This window comes from Larus michahellis, chromosome 1 (genome assembly GCF_964199755.1).
Source record: "Larus michahellis chromosome 1, bLarMic1.1, whole genome shotgun sequence".
NCBI lineage: Eukaryota > Metazoa > Chordata > Aves > Charadriiformes > Laridae > Larus > Larus michahellis.
This window is the reverse complement of record NC_133896.1, coordinates 215,570,011-215,589,348: the sequence shown is the minus strand read 5'-3', so window position 1 is coordinate 215,589,348 and position 19,338 is coordinate 215,570,011. Positions and strand designations below refer to the sequence as shown.

Sequence of the window (19,338 nt, the reverse complement as noted above, 5' to 3'; positions counted from 1 at the left end):
GGGTTTAGACAGGTACCTGGGATGTGCAAGACTTTCAAACTTGTGTTGTCTTCCTCCCACATCCCAGGTGAGCCACCTACCTTGTCCATCAACAGCATTCCTACTCAAACCAAGAGGAAGAGAGCTCTCAGCTCCAGGATGGCGAGTCACCAAGCACATTATGCCTCTGTTGTTTTGGTTTTAGATCATGAGCAGATGTTTAGAAGAGCTCACAAGGTCTGCCCTCATCTGAACCACTGCTACAGGAATAGCATAGGGACAGGGAGCTTGGGAATACTTTACCACTCAAAAATATTTGTCCTCAGCAGCACCCTGCCGGCCCCCTGCCAAGCCCGTTTGGACATATAACTTAACCAGCCAACTCCCATCAGATTTGTTGGCAGCTGCTGGCTGCTCTTCACAAGGATACAAGGGTTTAGGAGGTCCTTCAAGGTTGCTGTCAGGACACTGCTACCCCTGCTTTCACGCACACCTGTGCTGGTGCACCACGATCTCAAGCCAGCTCTGAGCAAGTCAATGCATTGCAGCTGATGAGATGCTCTAATCGGGGACCAGGTAGTTCCCCCTGCAAGGAATCAAGCACCACATGGACACCTCTGAGATGTGCAGCATGGTGCTCCCATGGAGATCTGTCCCCACCAGGGGTTAGACAATAAAGACATTTAACTCTACATCGATATTCTTTGGTTTGGAGGAATTTAAGATACCCAACTTGTGTATAAAGAAGACTGGAAGGGGAAAAGAGTGGCACATAAAGCAGTTAAGTGTTTTGGACACAGCAAACACCACATGGGGGATCAGAGAGTGCTATAGCCTGACAAATGAAGTAGATGGCTTGAGTCTTGGTGCGGCCAGTCACAAAGCAGATATTTGAAAGAAATAAATACACACCACTGCCAAGGAGATGGTGGTAGATCCACCAAGAGAAGAAGTAGAGACATTCATTAATTCATACCAACTGGAACTGCTCAAAGAACACAGTTCTTGCCTCTGACACTGCACTGTGTTTGTGAAACACGTGCTTGGCAGCATCAAAACCAGGCAGGATTTCTGCCTGCGCCATTTTCTACCCTTAGCAGCCCTCAGCACAGCTTCACAACAGCTCCTGGACCCACCTACTCACCCACTCAGTCTACATCAGGTCACTCATAGGCTCTCTGCTCTTTGCAAGGAGTCTTTCCCCATGGGTTTGCAGAGGGCCCAGCAGAGAGGGACAACCAGTTTAGTTTTATTTGCTGCAGAGTGGTAGAAGTGCACCTCAATAACTCAAAGGGTTTGTTTTTTTTTTCTTGTAACAGCAGTAGGAACAGTCCGCTCAAAACAACCAGGGAGGCAGACAAACCCGAGTTCATGCTGATGAACATGGCAACTGTTCCTCTAGGAAAGGCACCGCAATTGTGCGGGAAATCCAACATAAAAAGCTGTGCTGCCTGCTGAACAGAGCACTGCTGGTAGCTTGGGTCACTCTGCTCTACTTGTGTCCTCAAGCTTTTCTCCATCGCTGAAGGCAAAGCTTTTACTGAAGGCAGAAGTTCTCAGGTTGCTGTGGACTCCAGACTGGGAATTTCAGGAAATCCCAACAGCCACACACCAGATTCAAAAAGGGAAAGGTAGGTGCCAATCAGAGCTACGAGCCCATCACAATCTGGCCCAAAGGGCTGGGCACTTCTCCCTTCTTCCATATCACCCCTGGCCTCTCTTCCAGCAATCTCATGCTGGTAATGTAACTAGTTAGCTGGGAAAGACGTAGCTTCTCAGCCAACCTTCCTCTTCCTCCATGACTGAGTCGGGATCCTCTCCTGGCCTTTTCCAGAGAAGCTTTTATTAATGCATTGAATATCTATGGGCTCATGCACTAATGCGCAGGCCCTACTTTTGGGGCATCATCCCAAAAAAACACATACCCCAAGCTACCAACCACCAGTTCCAGGGATGCTCTGTACCATCTTCAGTGGGGACAGTCACATCCCCCCCCCTTTTCCCTGGAGCTCGCTCTTCAAGCATGACTCTCACAAGTGGCTTCAACACCATCCTACCACACAGATTCTGGACCAGAACCTGCTGCTTCCTCACCACTTTGGGAGACCAACCCTTCCCTAACGTTTTCAGGGAGATAAGGATGTAAAGTAGCTCCTTAGCATATTTAGATAAATGTTAATTAACTGTGTCTCTACTCTTACAGACCTAGCTGTTTTAGGAGTCTTAACCGCCTCAGGTTTTAACAAGAAGGTCACTTCACTATCTGCTAGGAAAGCTGTATTTTATTCCTCACCACCTCTAGCCTTTTTTAGATTCAGAATTAAAGTCTTTATACACGGCTTAGAGGGAGATGAAAGAGAGCATATGGATTTCTCTTCACCTCCGAGGCGAGCTAATACCGATCAATCAAAAGGAGAAAGGCAGGTCACACAAAGTAGGGCTTAAACCTTCCTAGAAGCAAAGTCATTTTCACAGCAAAGACAGACCAGCTGCTGAGAGAGTAGCCGGTTGCACTTAACAGTGGCTGGGATTCACAGGGGAATTAGGGAGCCCACGAACATCTCACATCCACGTTCTGCAGTGGACACAATGGAAGAGGAGATCACAAGTCATCATCCTCACTTCCAAATTTCCTACTGCTTTCTCCATTCTAAACAATAAATGCCTCCTCTGCAGTTTGCATTAAATCAGGGAGGGACAATCACCTTTTTCTGCAGCGTTAGAGAGTGGTGGTGGTGGAAATCAATACATCACAAACATTTCCTGCCTTGCAAGGTTAATCACTCCAGCCTGCTATTAGCATATTTCAGAGCACAGTTATCTGCCAACATACTGCCCCCAGTACCTAAAGGGGGCCTGCAGGAAAGCTGGGGAGGGACACCATAGGATGAGGGGAGACAGTTTTAGACTGAAAGAGGGGAGATTGAGATGAGATATTAGGAAGAAATTCTTTCCTGTGAGGGTGGTGAGACACTGCAATAGGTTGCCCAGAGAAGCTGTGGCTGCCCCATCCCTGGAGGGGTTCAAGGCCACGTTGGATGAGGCTTGGAGCAACCTGGTCTAGTGGGAGGTGTCCCTGCCCAGGGCAGGGGGGTGGAACTGGGTGGTCTTTAAGGTCCCTTCCAACCCTAACCCTTCTATGATTCTATGATATTAGCTTTTCACTTACACATAATAGTGAGATAGACAAGTCTCCAAGAAGCAAAGAAATGGTTGTGCAACCTATCAAGGTCTCAGCTTGGCTTCCTCCGAGCAGCTCCGATGTCCCACCAAGCACCAGCTTGCACAGAAATGCTGTGTTCAACATTCTGCCTCGGCTAAGTTTTCTTTAATCTGCCCCACAGGTTCATGTGCTAAAAAAGAAAAACTGCACAGTTGTATAAACCCTGTTTTCCGAGAGGCCAAAAAGGAGGAAGAAATTAAAGTCAAAGCCCTGATTTATAGAGATGTTGATTTATATGCTGCAAACATACGCTGGAAGGGGGAGGAGGATAAATTAGCACAGACAGTCCAAGTTGACACATCTTTGTTATTAGCCTCCTGTCGTCTCTGGGACAGGGATCCAACCACAACGGAGAGCAGGACTCCAATCCAGCGTCTCCGGGTCTGCCAGCCCCGGTGATTAACTGCACAGATGTTAATTACAGGATGTAAACAGTGCCCTCGCCTGACCCATAACTTGAAGTCAGGCATTTACAGCTCAGCCACTGCTTTGAGGAGCCAGTCGGCCATACAATGTGGTGGTTGCACACATGCCACCTCTTGTCAAGCCATCACAGCCCCTTCCCACCATCCTCCCCATCTGGGGCAGCAGATGACATCAAGTGTGACACCACCTGTACTTTGCATTCTGTATTGCCACCCCCACCTTTTCCATTCACAGGGTTAAAAAAAAAAAACCTCCTCAATTCTAAGAGCTCACAGAGCTTCTGCCACAAATAACAGACCAGGATTCAAGTCTCATGTCAGCCCAAGCATTCAAGAAACACCTTGAGGAGTGCAGATCAATGCTTTCCAAGGCACCCCTGGACCAACACCAGTCCACAGCATCATAGAATGGTTTGGGTTGGAAGGGACCTTAAAGACCATCCAGTTCCACCCCCCTGCCCTGGGCAGGGACACCTCCCACCAGCCCAGGTTGCTCCAAGCCCCATCCAACGTGGCCTTGAACCCCTCCAGGGATGGGGCAGCCACAGCTTTTCTCTGGGCAACCTGGGCCAGGGGCTCACCACCCTCACAGCAAAGTATTTCTTCTTAATAAGAACCTGGTGGCTGACTCTCACAAGAGGCACCACACAAGATCCTTGCAAAATTTACTCTGCCAGAAAGGCACCGCCGCTGTCACAGTGGTATTTGGCAATGATGGACTCCTCAGGCAACAGCCTACAAGGACTGCCACTGTGTGACCAAGACAGACAACGGCTGGCATGTTAATGCATGTCACCATGACCTTCTGCTGCTCCAGGAATAAACAGAGGCATAACAAGATAACAGAAATGCAAGTACACCAAGGAATAAAACAGTTATTCCTGATGAACATTCATTAGCGTCTTTCTTTGCTGTAATCTTTCCAAACATTATTTTTTTTTTATCCAAATGCCTAGGACAGGAGAAGAGTTAGATACCACCAGCCTGGGAGACATCTGACTCTGCTAGTTAATAAAACCAAGGCACAGCTTTATAAACACACTCTGAGCCTTTTCCACCAAAGGAAAGGCAGAAACAAACACTCTCTCATCCCTCAGAAAGTTTGCCCTCCTGTTAGCTTTCCTCCCCGTATTTCTGTAGGCAGCTTTTGAAGCATCTGAAAAAGCATCGTTTCATGCTGAATTCATATCCAGAAGGCAGAGGCGCTGAAAGAACACATGAAGCAGAGTCAGGATTTCTAGACTGCTTTTTAAACTGCAAGCACTTAGAAGAGGAGGTGAGAGATCTGTAGAGAGCTGTTAATGAGAATTCAACACCAGTGTCTAGTTTTGGGCACTCACTTTGGATGCTGAGCATCGGCTCTTCGCCATGAAGGGGCTAAAGAACGACCGATGCATGGCATTCCCAAGGTTTTAGCGTGTGGTCACACACATGCACAGAGGCTGAATCCTGAGTTTCTGCCCCTCCATCCACCCAACTGTGCATCCACAGGGACTCCTACTCATCTCACAGGGATCAATGTAGAAAAACACGCAGGATCATTCCTGCTTCAAATGAACGGGGCTCCTGCACCCTACGCTGCAGCCCCTGCTGCAGAGCAGCCTAAAAAGACAAGGGGTTTGGTTATCCTCCATTTTGTCTAACACAGCCCCAAAAGCACAGATTCGTTTCTTCCTTGAGGTCCCAGGAGATGCAGGGAATCGGGCTGGAGGAAGGCCAGGCACATGCAACGTCACTGACTGTCCCCCATCCCAAAGGGTTAGGAAAGTCTCAGGGGGAACTGGGACAGCACAACCCACCACCACAACATTTCAGAGTTGCATCCAGATACACCACGCACACCCGTGGGTTTCTTTAGGCAGTCCTTCCCTTCCAAAGGCTCCTCTGATAGTTTAAAAACCTGTATTTTCCCTCCTTATTTTATACACACACACCAGAGTACGAAACACAAGCTAATAAGCTCCCCTTGGGCCAAACGTGATGGACACAGATAAGGTCAGTCTGGTGCTTATCTCCCACAAAGCTGACTATTATTAGCAAAACAGGCTTGACTCCACAAACAGTGCATTAGTGCAGATCAACCAGAGCAACACAGGCAGCCGGGCCACCCCACAGCTGTCACCTCGAAGGCACCCGGCTCACGCCAGCGTGCTGCGGGAGGCCAGCAGAGAACTGGGATGGTTTTACTTAGGGATGAAGGAGTTCTTGCAGTAGGAATCCTTTTGCTCTACAGCCCTTAAGGCAGCTCTTCAGTAACTAGCTCAGAACACAAAGCAAACAAAACAAAAAAACAAATAAAAACAAGAATTTGGGGGTAATTTTTACCTCTAGAAAACTCTGGTTTTTCTCTCCACGCTTTTGCGGGCAGCCTCATTCATCCGCCACTAATCTCTGCTCAGACATTCTCTGTTGACACCAATTTTGAATAAGTACAGGGATTAAGCAGGGTGATTGAAAGAACCAAGGTCAGGCTGAACTGTGGCTGCAGCCACTCTCACAGCAGCAGCGTGGACCTGCCCCATCCATGTCATTCACGGTCCCTATCCCAAGGGACATGACACAAAGGCCCTCCACGGCTTTCTGTAGCACCGAGCTGAGGCTGATGCCTTTGCACATGGTCTGTCTGGGGACAAAACCATGGAGACATAGGAGCATACAGGAGCCCAAAACTCACCCCAGGAAGCAAAGAGCCTCCTGCGCTCTTCACAACATGGTTCCACCAAGAGCAGGAGGTCCAACACTCAAAGTGATGGTCAACAGACAGCTCACCTGCAAAACTCCTTGGCATAGATCTCAATCATCTTAAAGGCCTTCTCCAACCTAAATGATTCTACCATAGGACACTGGCGAGACCAACTTTATAGATTTTCGAGAGGGATATGCTTTTAAGAGCAAAATCCACCAAGACCTATTTAAAAAAGCCAAACCCAACCAGTTGTATTTAAACAGGGATAAGTTTTACACAGTTAATGCAAGAGGTCTCCAAGCAACAAGCATGGAGACTGAAAATGTGTATCTGATGACAACATATCTTTAAGCACCAACTCTGTTCCTCTGCTCTTTCCTATGCCTCGGGATCAGCTTTGCACTGAAGACTTTTCAGAAGTACCTTCCGTGGGGCCCAAACTCCAGGGTAAATCAGCTAAGGAAAGAAAAAAAAAAAAGGATAAAAAGGATGCAAGAGAAGAGCAAACAACTTATGCGGAGTCAGCAGTGTATTCTGGCACCTAAATCAACTGACTTGTTTTCTTTTGAGGAATTGGAAAGGAAGGAAGCGGATCAGCACTTCAGAAAAACAACACTACTACAGCTGTATCCGTGGAGAATTTCTGATTCAAAACAGGCTCCAGCAGTCTACAGGCTGCTGCAGATTACACAGGAGCTTGTCTTGGAGACTTATTTGACATTTCTAGTCATTTCTAGCAGAGCTGCATGCACAGTACTTAGAGCGCCCAAGTTGGTCTCTACAGGAGTGCTCCCTAAACTTCTGCCATCCTCCTCCAGGGAGGGATGCCATGGAGAACATGTTATTGCCTCCCAAGAGGAGGGAAGAGGGAAATCTCAGCCCACCTCCCAGAATAAGTCAACCGTGAGGTCTCTTAGGCCCCAGATCCTCCAGCCTGGCCAGCACCAGGTCAACATTGCGTTGTTTGGACCCCTGCTAAAGAGAGACTCACCATTTCCTGCATATCTCCTAATAGCTCCTCACTTTGAGATTATTTTTTTTTTTTTAATTAAAATTAGTGATAAAGAATCAGAGAGAGCAACCTAGCAGTTTTGCCCAGCAGCATCAGGAGTAGCATTTTAGCTGCTGCTGCCACGACAGTCCCAGTTCCCGCTGCATCAGCATCGCCCTCTGTGCTTCCCACAACGCCCAAATGAGCTCTCAGTACAAAAGTCCTCCGTGCAACATCCACTCTCGTCCCCATGAGACAGCATTAAACAGTTTGGATAGTGTCTATTTAAACATTGTCTAAAAATACATCTGGCTTTCGACCGCTGAAGATGCAGGTAAAGCCTCACGGTGACTGCGACATGGCAAGGACAGATGCTCAGGGACAGCCCAGACTGCACTCTTTCAGGGTCTTATCTGTCAAGTCAGCAAACATCATCGTTTCCGAGCAATTCTCAGTCAATAATCGTTTCAGAGGATTACTTGCAATTCCTAATCTCAGGGTGCTTTGAGAAGGGCACAAAAAGGATTTTTATTCCCCCCACACACACACTTTTTCAATACAGTAAATAGGAACAACAACAGATGCCTAACTAACAGCTCACGGGAGAAGCCAGAGTAAGAATTTGCATTGGTTTCAATTCTTTTAGACAGCAAAGAGTCTCCATTCCTGCATATGTAGGAAGGTAGTCAGCTGGCACCTCGTGGTACCCATGGCCAGTTAGGCTAGCATACAAAAGCACAAAAGAAAAAAAAACACCTCGGCCAGAGCAAGCGTTAGATTTGCTCCGCAGTACTTATACGACACAGATTTAGCCCAGTATTTTTGTAGGCAAAACATCTGCTGGGAGGTAATTTCCATTCCCGTGGACCCAGGAGGACTTAAAGGTGCTATTGCCTCTCCCATGCCTCTCCCCTCAGCCTGGCCCATGTCACGTCCATCCATCAACCTCTCCTGCAAGCAAAATCCCCTCACCATTTCCAAAATCCAGGCTGCTTGGTACTGAGCTTGGCCACAACCTGGGACATGAGAAAGAAACGTAATCGGAGGTAGGAAACCACTGCAGTTCATTCAAGAGCCTCACTCGTCTCCGCAGCCTGGAGAACTCTGGTGTCTTCTGCTCCACTCATCCAGAAAGTCACAGTAAGGCCAGGCAATGTATTCACACCCCTGTAACCTTTCAATTTGCTTCTCTAAAGGAATTAAACTAGTCATGTCTAGGTCAGGTTCCACCTTACCTACCTGGACTGCCCAATGCCTCAGCTTTTCTGATGCCCCCTTGTTACGTGTGGACAAAGTAGGTTAAAAACAATAATTTAAAATTAATCCTCAAAAATTCCTTTATTAATATTAGAACTGATGACTCCACAAATACAGAGTTACTGTATGCACTAGAACACCACCCCGCCATATTTGGTTTTTGGAGTATTCTTGCATTAACAATGGAAAGCCACTCCCCTCCTCCCCATTTTTCATTAGCTGCATTGGCTTTGTAAGGACAACCAGGAGATCAAAGGTGCCTAGAAATGATTCAACTAAACCATTAGTAATGCCACTGAAGCCAGAAAACTTGACTTTCACATTCCTAGGCAAAGTTGAAGCCTTCCAGTGACAACTGGATCCCAGACTTACCCTCTGGACTGTACTGGAAGCAGAAGGTGGTGTTAAATCCTCAGATTTGGCTCATTATTTGTTACAGCTCTATCACAGTTCTCACCATGTGTCTTAGAATTTAAATCTACTACAGGATCCAAGCCAGATATTACCATAATTTCCAGAAAAATTGGCCTCATCCTCCACGTTACTGCACGAGGTGTTTTCCTTAGAGAACCTCACTCCAGCAGAGCATCCAGTTATGCAAGCCTCCACCACAGAAAGCCCCCAGTTCAAGTCGACACATAAATCTGAGCTTTCCAAGAGAAGCTCCTATCCAAAACCATAACTGTGGCAGTAACCAGTCCCATGAAGATGAGTTTCTGCAGCAGAGCTGGACTAAATAACCTACATGCACCTTCCCTGCTCTGGGGGCTGGAATAGTCACCCACCCCATCACATAATTTCAGCTCCGCCAAGTGGAAAGTTTTCAGAGGCTCATCAACTCTTTACTCCAGGGAGACAACACCCTCTCCTGCTCTACACTAGTAATTTTTAGCAGGGAAGTGCAGATGTGCTTTCACTTTTCAGTTTCTTCTTCCTCCTAAATTCCAACCCCAAAGCTCTCATTTGCTAGAAGAACTGTTTATGCACCAAGTTTCTAGAACTGGTCCTGTAGCTGCAGCGTTTTATTGCTGCTTTGCAAACGGATGAATGAGAGCACAGAGCGAGCTATGAACTGCTCATGGCCAAGGGCTCCTGCTCCAAAATCTACATACAAAAAGAAGAGGTCAACAGCAACTCAATGCCCCAGGACAGACCCTGGACACCAGGACAGTCTTTGAAACCCAACTATATCATTCCATCACGTGTAAGTTGCAGCTGGAAGGACTTTGGTTCACTTCTCTCCATGAAGTTAATTATGTACCCTATGCAAGAAGGTAGTTTACCACTGCCCAAGGGAACAAGGTTTTAAACACCCACCCTGGGCTTCTCCAAGCTTCTTTCTTATTCTCAAGTTACAGCTTTCCATTAGAGTATCTCGCACAGGCTCAGACTGTTAATAACCGTGTTTACAGTAGGCGTTGGCCTTATCAACAGGATGAAAGTGTTCTGGCTGCGTGCCCCATTCTGCTAAAGCATGATATAATCCCTTGAAAACATATTATCAAGAACTTCTGTTGCTTAATTAGACCACATGATTTCCACCTAACAGGAGAGGGCAAAAGCCCACCAGTTTGCTGCTGCCTTTCCTAGCTCACTCCATGAGCTAAGCAATCCAAAGCCTATCCATGAAACATTCACACCACCCGCCTTTCCTCTTCCTCCCTGGCATAAATCACCAACAGCTCCCTGCAGGAAGCTCTTCTGATAAATGCTGAAATGTCCTGGAAGTTCTTATCTTCTGTGCCATGGAGTCTAAGGGATATTTTGAAAAAGAAGTAGGTCATAGCAAAATAACTGCATAATCAGGTGGTTACTTATATCCTTAAGCCTGTAATATCCAAGGGCTTATTATTTCTGCAGATGGCACACCATGAATTACTCAGGTCCAAGTCAATCCATGCACCCGCAGTGAAGGCTAAGTGAACAGCTGAGCTTCTTTCTCATGCTGCTCTGTCAAGGCCTGATTTATGACAGCTTTTCCTCAGAAATGCTCTTGGAGAACAAATCCAGTCTTATCATGGAATGGTTTGGGTTGGGAGGGACCTTTAAAGGTCATGTAGTCCAACACCCCTGCCATAAGCAGGGACACCTCCAACTAGATCAGGTTGCTCAGAGCCCCGACCAACTTGGCCTGGAATGTTTCCAGGGATGGGGCATCTAACACCTCTCTGGGCAACCTGGGCCAGAGTCTCACCACCCTTATAGCGAACAATTTCTCCCTGATATCTCATCTCAATCTCCCCTCTTTCAGTTACCCCTTGTTCTATGGCAACAGGCCCTGATAAAAAGTCTGTCCCCATCTTTCCTGTAGACCCCCCTTTAGGTACTGAAAGGCCACTATAAGGTCTCTGCGGAGCCTTCTCTTCTCCAGGCTGAACCCCCCCAACTCTCTCAGCCTGTCCTCGCAGCAGAGGGGCTCCAGGCCTTCCAGCATCTCTGGGGCCTCCTCTGGCCCCACACCAACAGGTCCGTGTCTTTCTTATCAGTAGCATTCAAGGCAAGTCTACTAATTTTTGGTACAGCAGATGGCACACGGGATTGATATACTTCAGAAGCAGAGATTCGCATGGCTTCAGCATTTCATCAAGTTATTTGCAAGATAGTGTCCATCTCTAACCAGCCAGTATCTCCACTATTTTCTTCTTCCCCTACCCCAAAAGAAGAGGTGGGTGTCTGTCTCCAGTTAACCATGTGCTGATAGCTGTTCAGACCCACTATCTAGTTTGGCTTCACCTCTTCTCCTCTGAGACTGGTCCAGGAAGAGAAGATGCAAGGCCTGACAGGACAAAGCAAGGGATTCTTGGGCATTGTAGATGCAAAAATTAAAAAATGAAGTCTAAAAATAAAAAATAAAACAAAATAATAACCTTCCCCCCTAGAATGGATGCCTTCGAAAAGCTTTGAGATTAGGCTGATCACGAAAGACCAGCTTTTCCTCAAGGAAGAAAGTTGCCCTTCCAAGAGGAGACTACATCAACTTGAGGGAAGAAATCTCATGGTGCTATGAACCCTGTTAAGACTTTGCAGTCCCATGTCTCTGGCTGCTCTGATAGTTAATTCTCTCCACAGTACTACAACAGCTGGTTTTGTGGACCCTGTGACAAGGATCCCGGCAGAAATTACACAATAATAAAAGGGACCTGAGCAGGACAAAGGAAAGTAAATCAGAGACCAAAGTTGAGCCCATACATCATCAAGAGAGCGCTTCCCATGATGGAGAGGAAGGGGAAGGAAGAGTCAGCCGCACGGGGAACAATCGCTCCAAGGAAAGGGAAGCAGCATTGTTTGAGAGATTTAACAATAAAGCATATAAACCAATCCTCCAACCCCGCCCACAAAAAAATTAAAGGGGGGGGAGAGAAAATCCCACCATCTTTTGTAAGGCTCGGGGCTACCTTGACATCACACACCCGCTCTGAGCCAGAAGGGAAGAGAAGCTGCTTTGTTTGAATTTTTCCCGAGCTGCGTTACCAGCCCTTTTCCCCAGGAAGGAAACCTTCCACGCTCCACTTCCCCTCAAATTCACTAAGGTTGAACCTGGCTCCTTCTTCCACCTCCCCCAGCAAAACAGGCCAAGGGACCATGCTCTCAGCGCTTTTCGATCACTCCTAAAAGCTCTGACGGTGCAAGAAAATAGGAGTAAAATGCAGCATCTCACCCCTGAGTCACAAATTCAAATCCAAGCCAAGGTAGCAAGACACCTGCAAGCTTATCAGGAGCTTTCATAGGAAAGCCTGCAGACCAGAAGCCTTTCCCTCTCCCATTGAGAAGATTCCCATCTTTCCAACAGGGAAGACCCCAGGGACATTCCCCCCGGCAGGAGAAATGGGGCCGTGCACGTCCTATTCAGCATCAGTAAAACTCATTGCTCCAGCTCAGTTAACTCCATGCCTCCCTGCTCTAACACGATTGCAGCTGAATTTTATTCCACTTAAGCCTTTCCCAAAATACCTGTGGTCCTTTGAGATACTTTTTTTTTTTACCCCTCTCATCAAAAGCTTTGCAGAAATTAAATCCTATTAGCACATAGCAATCACGCAATAACTGTAATGTTTGGGTGTTTCTTTTTTTTTTTCTTTTTACTGATGCTGTCTCAAAGACCTTACCACACCTTCTCCTTCAAATATGAGAAGAAACATGTCCAAAGCCTCAAACCACCCTTCTGTGCGCAGCGTTTAGTGCTAATCCCACACCAAAGCTACCCAGCCCTTCACTGCTAACAGCAGTAACGACCCACTGTCGGATCTCAGCTCTCTGTCCTGTCCCACCCCAGCATCCAGGGGTGCAGCTTCACTACGTCAGACCATTCTTGGTCCCTCAAAGTACAGGTTGGGACAATCTTTAGCTGATTGTTAAAGAAATCACCTCCCCATGACAGCTGGCAGAGGCAACGCGCTTGCACGCTCGGACTCTAATTGGTCTCAAATGCTGCAGGAGCCTCTTCTCCACCTGCTTTTTTTGGTGCTAGAAACATCACGTCTCTGCACCTCTTCTCAAACGAAACTGCACGTCTGCTTATCATTCACATGCCCCATTATCTTTAAGCTTTTTCCTACAAATAATCTGTGTGCTTCAATGCTACGGCAGCAATATGAGGTCAGACACCAGTCCTTCCTTAATGATACCTTCTCACAAGTTCCTATAGACAGTCTGGAAAAGAGCTTTCCACTAAGCAGAGGAGAGGGCACCAGCTGAGCGGTCTTATCTAGGCTGTTTTGGCAGCATCGAGGAGAGGGATATATCTGAAGCACAGTATCAAGACAACCCTTGAGATGTCACCCTACAGTAGCTCTGCACAGGGGATTAATTAGCCATTCATGCACGGGGCTTGTCCAAGTGGCTCTCAAAACCTGGAGTGCTGAGGCCCCACAGCCATGCCCCAACACATCACTACCAATGGAGAGATGTCCTGTTATTAGACCTAAGCCACCTTACCTTTAAGTGATGATAAAAATCCTTCCTCTTGTTTTTTCTAGTTCTCCAAGATTTCAGCCCAAAACTGAAAGCACGAAAGGCTGGTAGAAAACAACTATATTAACTTTTGGTCTTCCTGTTCCTTCTATCAGCCACATTACCACCTTCTTCTCTTAGGTCCTAGGTAATCCCCCATTTCACTCCATACCTTGCCAGAGCAAATACAGTATGGCATCCAGCCAGGGCTGAGGACCAAGAGGACTGTTTTTGTGTGCCCTTGGCTTATTTCACTTTTATTTTCTCTTAAACCAGGGATATCCATCCAGCTGCCTCTGGTGTCTCTCAAACCTCGAGACAAGAGCAGGAAGGAGCTCGGGCAGCCCTGTGTTCGATCGCCTGCACATAAAGGCAACTACAAAAACCACTTGCCTTTAAAAACAAAAGATCTTCTCAGCTCACGTTAGGCTTGACAGTAAGTTGGTCTTTAAGTCACAGGGTTCACAGCCGTGAGACCTCCTTCCTCCACCTCCCTCTTACCAACAGGCAGTTTTATTTATAACCTATTCCTGCACCACACACACAACCCAAACACAGGAGCGACAGACCTGCCTGGGAAGCTGTTCTGCAAATCCACCTCTCCAAGTCAGGGAAGAGTTTTGTGACACGGGTGAGTTCTAGAAGAATTTAAGAATCGCGTCACCAGCTTCCCATACACACGCACGCACACACACTCCCCGGGTCTCAGGTTAGAGAGGCTGATAACCAAAGTTTGAAAAGCAAAGTGAAGTTTCGGAAATTCTCTCCACCCCTTTGACCTGCAGCCTTTCACTGGCATCTCCCACAGAGCCAGAGACTGGTTTCTAGGGAACGCTTTCAACCCAAATGTTAAGGGAAGAAGCATTTGATTCCACTCTGACATCTGCTTTCCAAGGGCATTTTCTCCTCTGAAAGCTCAAAGAATAAAAAAAAAAAAGCCTTTATTAAGAATAACAGGAAGTCTTGCAATAACTTTGGGAGGTGAAAGTTTTTAAAAGGCAGGTATTTTCTGTCCATTATCTGAAACATCTTTTAGGCTTCATTAAGCACATTACAAATTTACTTTTGTCAATGGAAGCCCAGATGCCCTTTGATCTAAACATGAGGATCACATTTCCTTCCTCTAAAGCAAAAGGCAAACACTAGCAAGGCCTACTGGGGTTAAACTTCAATTGTTGCTTAGGAGAGGCCCACACTTGCTGGCGCAAGAGACCTGGCTTTAATGAGTTACTTGCAACATATTAAGGGACATTTAAGAGACAGCTACACGTGGTAGCAACGTTCAAGTCATGCCTTTATTTCACCCCCCCTCCACCACTTTTGACCTGGCCGATGAGCCGTCCATAGATGTCAGGGAGCTGAGCAGCGCCCAGCACCACAAGTACAGGTAGGGACAGGCGGCAGCATCCACACACAGGACTGAGAGAAAGTTATATTGCGATACAGCTGCTTGCACAGATGTCCTCCCCAAGACTCTCCAGCCCACAGCTTCAACAGGCTCTTCAGATATTTGGTCCCCGTTCAAGGGAGAGTGGGGACCGCTAAGGAAAGGGGTGCAAAGCAGAGACACAGTCAGCTCAGGGAGCAGATCCAGCCAAGGCTGAACTTAATCCCATCCCCAGATGAGTAAAATCAGTTGATAAATAAAATAAACGCTTTGGCAACAGGCTCGAGGGAGGCAAGTTTTGAAGCTGCAGTTTTTCTGGAGTCAAAGTCACCCCAAAGGCTGCAGAGCAGGGTAAGTGTTCAGCTCAGTGCCTTCATGAGTATCTTTGCTAGCCAAGAGGATGGCTGCAGCATGATGCCTCCTTCCCTAAGGTAGCACCACAGTTTTGTTTTCCATTTTAGGGGACAAGAGGTCATTGCGTAGGTGTTAATTTAGCCAGCCATACAAATTTAGCTGGAGACCTCAGCAAGCCACTAACACAAAGTTGGTGAGCAGCTCAACCCCACATGCTGGTGGAAAAGTGCTAGGACCTTAACCAGCCTTCCCACAGAGGCTTGTGGAACAGATGCAGCAGCTCTTCAATAGTTTAACGAACAGCTGACAGATCCCAGAAGCTATAGGAAACTCATCCTACTGGGAGACACACAATGCTCACAGTGTCCTGCATCTCATCCCAAAGAGGAGCCAGCAGTGTGCCCAGGTGGCCAAGGCGGCCAACAGCCTTCTGGCTTGTATCAGGAATAGTGTGGCCAGCAGGAGCAGGGAAGTGATCGTGCCTCTGTACTCGGCACTGGTGAGGTCTCACCTCGAGTGCTGTGTTCAGTTCTGGGCCCCTCTGTACAAGAGGAACATTGAGGTGCTGGAGCGTGTCCAGAGGAGAGCTACCAGGCTGGTGAGGGGTCTGGAGACCAGGTCATCTGAGGAGAGGCTGAGGGAGCTGGGCATGTTTAGCTTGGAGAAGAGGAGGCTGAGGGGAGACCTCATTGCCCTCCACAACTACCTCAAAGGAGGTTGGAGGGAGGTGGGTGTTGGCCTCTTCTCCCGGGTGAATAATGACAGGACCAGACCAGAAATGGTCTGAAGCTGCGGCAGGGGAGGTTTAGATTAGATATCAGGAAGAATTCCTTTACTGCAAGAGTGGTCAGGCACTGGAACAGCCTGCCCAGGGAGGTGGTTGAGTCACCATCCCTGGAGGTATTTAAGAAACATCTAGATTTGTCACTTCAGGGCATGCTCTAGTGGCAGAAATTGTAGGGTTTGGGGGGTTTTTTTGTTTGTTTTTGTGTGTGTATGGTTAGACTTGATCTCAAAGGTCCTTTCCAACCATGAAGATTCTATGAAAGACTAATGTAGAAGGTCCCTTTGAACTGCTCTTTGATCTATAGCACCAGGCAGCTTTTTTGGCCATGATACAATCCAGTGGATGGATTGACACTATCTAACCATGACCCAAAGCATTGTGTACCTTCATCCAGGCACAAAGCTGAGGCCTCCGAAGACCACTGAAGTCCAGGTGACTACTGGAAGCCCTGGATACAATGGTGCTCTGCAAAGCCCAGCTTTGACCCTTCCGCAAAATCAACTCCTGTGCATCAAGCACAGAGAAGAAGGGGAGAGATGGGAAATTACAGAGGAAGTGGTACACAGTGGCTGAGTAGAGCCAGCAGTGACTGGCCGAGCACCCCAGCACCTCCTGTCCAAAATGCACAATGGTGAAGAGAACAGCCAAACTCTGCAGAAAAACCAAAAAAGCAAGAAAGCCACATGAAATCTGTTCCACTTCCATACTCATTCCCAAATATACAACTGGCTAAGCATTGTGCATGAACAGTGAGCAAGTGACAGGGGAAGAGGGGTCCTTTTAAAGCTCTTATCCCTTAGATCCTCATTCGTGCACTAGCTGTGACATCCCTTCTCCAAGAGAAGCCTTCAGCTATGGGATCTGTCACCACATCGCAGCTCAATAATATGCTTTACAATGCCCTGCTTAGCACTTAGAGGCCTATACAAAACATGACAAGTGCAGTTTCCTTCTGGTGGCCAAGCTTCTCGAGTGTGGAAGTCATCAGCGTACGTGCCAGCCACAGCTCTCTTCCGAGCTCAATTCCTGCTTGTCAGCATCCAGGCTGTGGCAGCGTTGTACCTTTCCACTTCCTCTGCAGTAAAAATTGAGTTATTCTAGGCTCATAATTGACACCGAGTCAAACTCCATCTGTTTCCACCAAGATAAAGATTCCTCTGAGGTCGCTCTGCTAAGTACCTGCGACTCTGCTGCCCTGCCTCCCGGCACAGCTCTCCCGCACCCGGAGGGGAGAGGTGTGCGATGCCAAAATTAGTGCTTGGATTTGCTCAGAGTTTATTCTGGGCTGGGTGCAAGGCAATATCTTTATGCTATTTAAGTGCCCAGACCAATGCAGCAAGTCCATCGCCATGCGTAGCATCAGTAAGTGGGAGTCCTACAGTAAAGGGGAATATGCAACCATCCCAGGAAAGAATTGGGAGGAGACAGATCTTCCCAAAGCTATTTTGTGCTACACTGAAGTTTCATAAGTTATATCAGAGTCAGACAGGTATCCCACCTATACATAATTCCGTTCATTGCTTGGTTTAATTTTAACTGCTATTAAAAAAATTAAAACCTTGCCAGAGGTGCTACCATACACAGCCAATATCCAGGGTGGGAAAGCAAAAGCCACAGCAGCTTTGATCTTTGCACCCAAGAAGAAAGGAGATTAAAAAACTCAAGCGCTATCTGTAGTCTTCAAAGCAGAGAGGCAGCATGAAAATATTAGTGAGCTGGAGGAATAAAGAAAGGCAAACAGCAAGGAAGCAGGTATGCAGGCAGGAAATAAGTAGTGTGATTTTCTTCAACGGTACAATTATGCTATTGGGCGACAAATCCATTTGTGCTGTATAAATAGAGGCAGTGAAGCCAAGTTACCCCACTGCCAAAGCGAGCACCAGGAGGCCAATGAATTACTGCAGAGTCATTGCACTTAGTGACAAGCTTGGATGCTATTTGATACTCTCACCGTTACAGCCAGCGGGCAGGAACGGGGCCAGCCAGACCACCACGCTCACCAGCATCTTCCTCAGCCCTGCTCCACCAGGCAAACGCTGCACGGGATGTTTTGTTGCACCCTCAGCTCTTTCAAGGCAGAATAACAGCTCAAATTTCTAACCATCCCATGAATCGGCTTTGGTCTGCGAGCTGTACAGCTTCATACCCTCGGGTACAGTCCTAGGTGGACAAACATCTCTACCAGGTTTTGTTCCTGCTTATATAGCAAGATATTCCTTCCCCAGTGCAGCGCATGCACGATGGGCACCAGAGGGACAACGTGGACAGGAGGTCTGTCCCTTGACTGGTAGAATAAGGCATGAAGCAGCATCGTGTAACTGCTGTGCAACTGCACCCATGCAGGTAGTGGTTCACACAGAAAAGGGTTTTATGAGAAATCCAGCCCTTTCTCAGCATCTACAGAGACTTCAAGGGTGCAAGTCTGCCAACAGCAAAACCAACACCAGGCTCATACTTTGAAAAGCATGAGCATTTTGTGAGGGAAGACAATGGTCTTCGCAGGTCATCACAGACCAGAGTCCTCCCTCCAGCAGAGCACTAATTCCCTTCTCCAAGGGCTGCAGGATTGGGGGAAAACGAGGATGAACAAGGTCTGAACACAACCCTTGCCCAGGCAGTCTGCACATGTCTGGATGCCACCGGGAGCTTCAGTGCCACCAGGTGATGGGCATCCCATGCCATATCAGAAGCTGTTTCAGATCCACAGCCCACACACCTGAGCTGTGACATGTATCCACCCAGTTTCAGCCTCCAGGTTGGTCCCAATTTAGCCCAGAAGTCCTTGCTGATGGACAGAGGCATCACCTTTGGATCTAGCAACAAATCTTTCCCCAAGAGCAGCTTGTCTCACTCTCCCCTCCACATGTAAAGGCGTATTTTTTTTAGGAGAACTGGAAATTACTTTTCAGTTACTCATCAGCATCCTATGTTCCTATGAATATACACCTAAGTAAAGGTACTAAAGACACCTGCTGAGTAAGGGCTAGGAGAAGCATCAAAGCATCCTGCCTTACAGTACAAGGGATGATGAATCTCAATTAAGGCCAGGATCCTGATGTACCAGCAACGCAAGTTCCTATATTGCCAGAAAACCACAAGTTTGAGTAACATACAAAGTTCCCCATATCTCATAGCAGACAAATCCCACTACTGTCCCCGGCTTGCCAGAAAATAAACTCATATCACAAGAAAGCCCTTTGGAAGATGACAACTCAGAGAAGATTTAGTTTCTTCTCTCCTTGTTCCTGTGATGGACCAAATACTTTAGGGACAAGGAATATTTCCTTGGTAATGCCTCA

General features: G+C 47.3%; 1 protein-coding gene across 9 annotated transcripts in view; it reads right to left on the bottom strand.

The window, feature by feature from the left end:
- GDPD5 (glycerophosphodiester phosphodiesterase domain containing 5) overlaps positions 1-19,338 on the bottom strand; it is a 194,293-nt gene that overhangs the window by 156,341 nt on the left and 18,614 nt on the right. For 2 of the 9 annotated variants that reach the window (XR_012585201.1, XM_074572295.1), the window contains one exon: positions 6,737-6,769. The exons of the other annotated variants lie outside the window; for them this stretch is intronic. The gene's annotated coding sequence lies outside the window, so the exon portion shown is untranslated. Of the gene's footprint in view, positions 1-6,736; positions 6,770-19,338 lie in introns of those variants that run through there. 9 annotated transcript variants of the gene reach the window in all.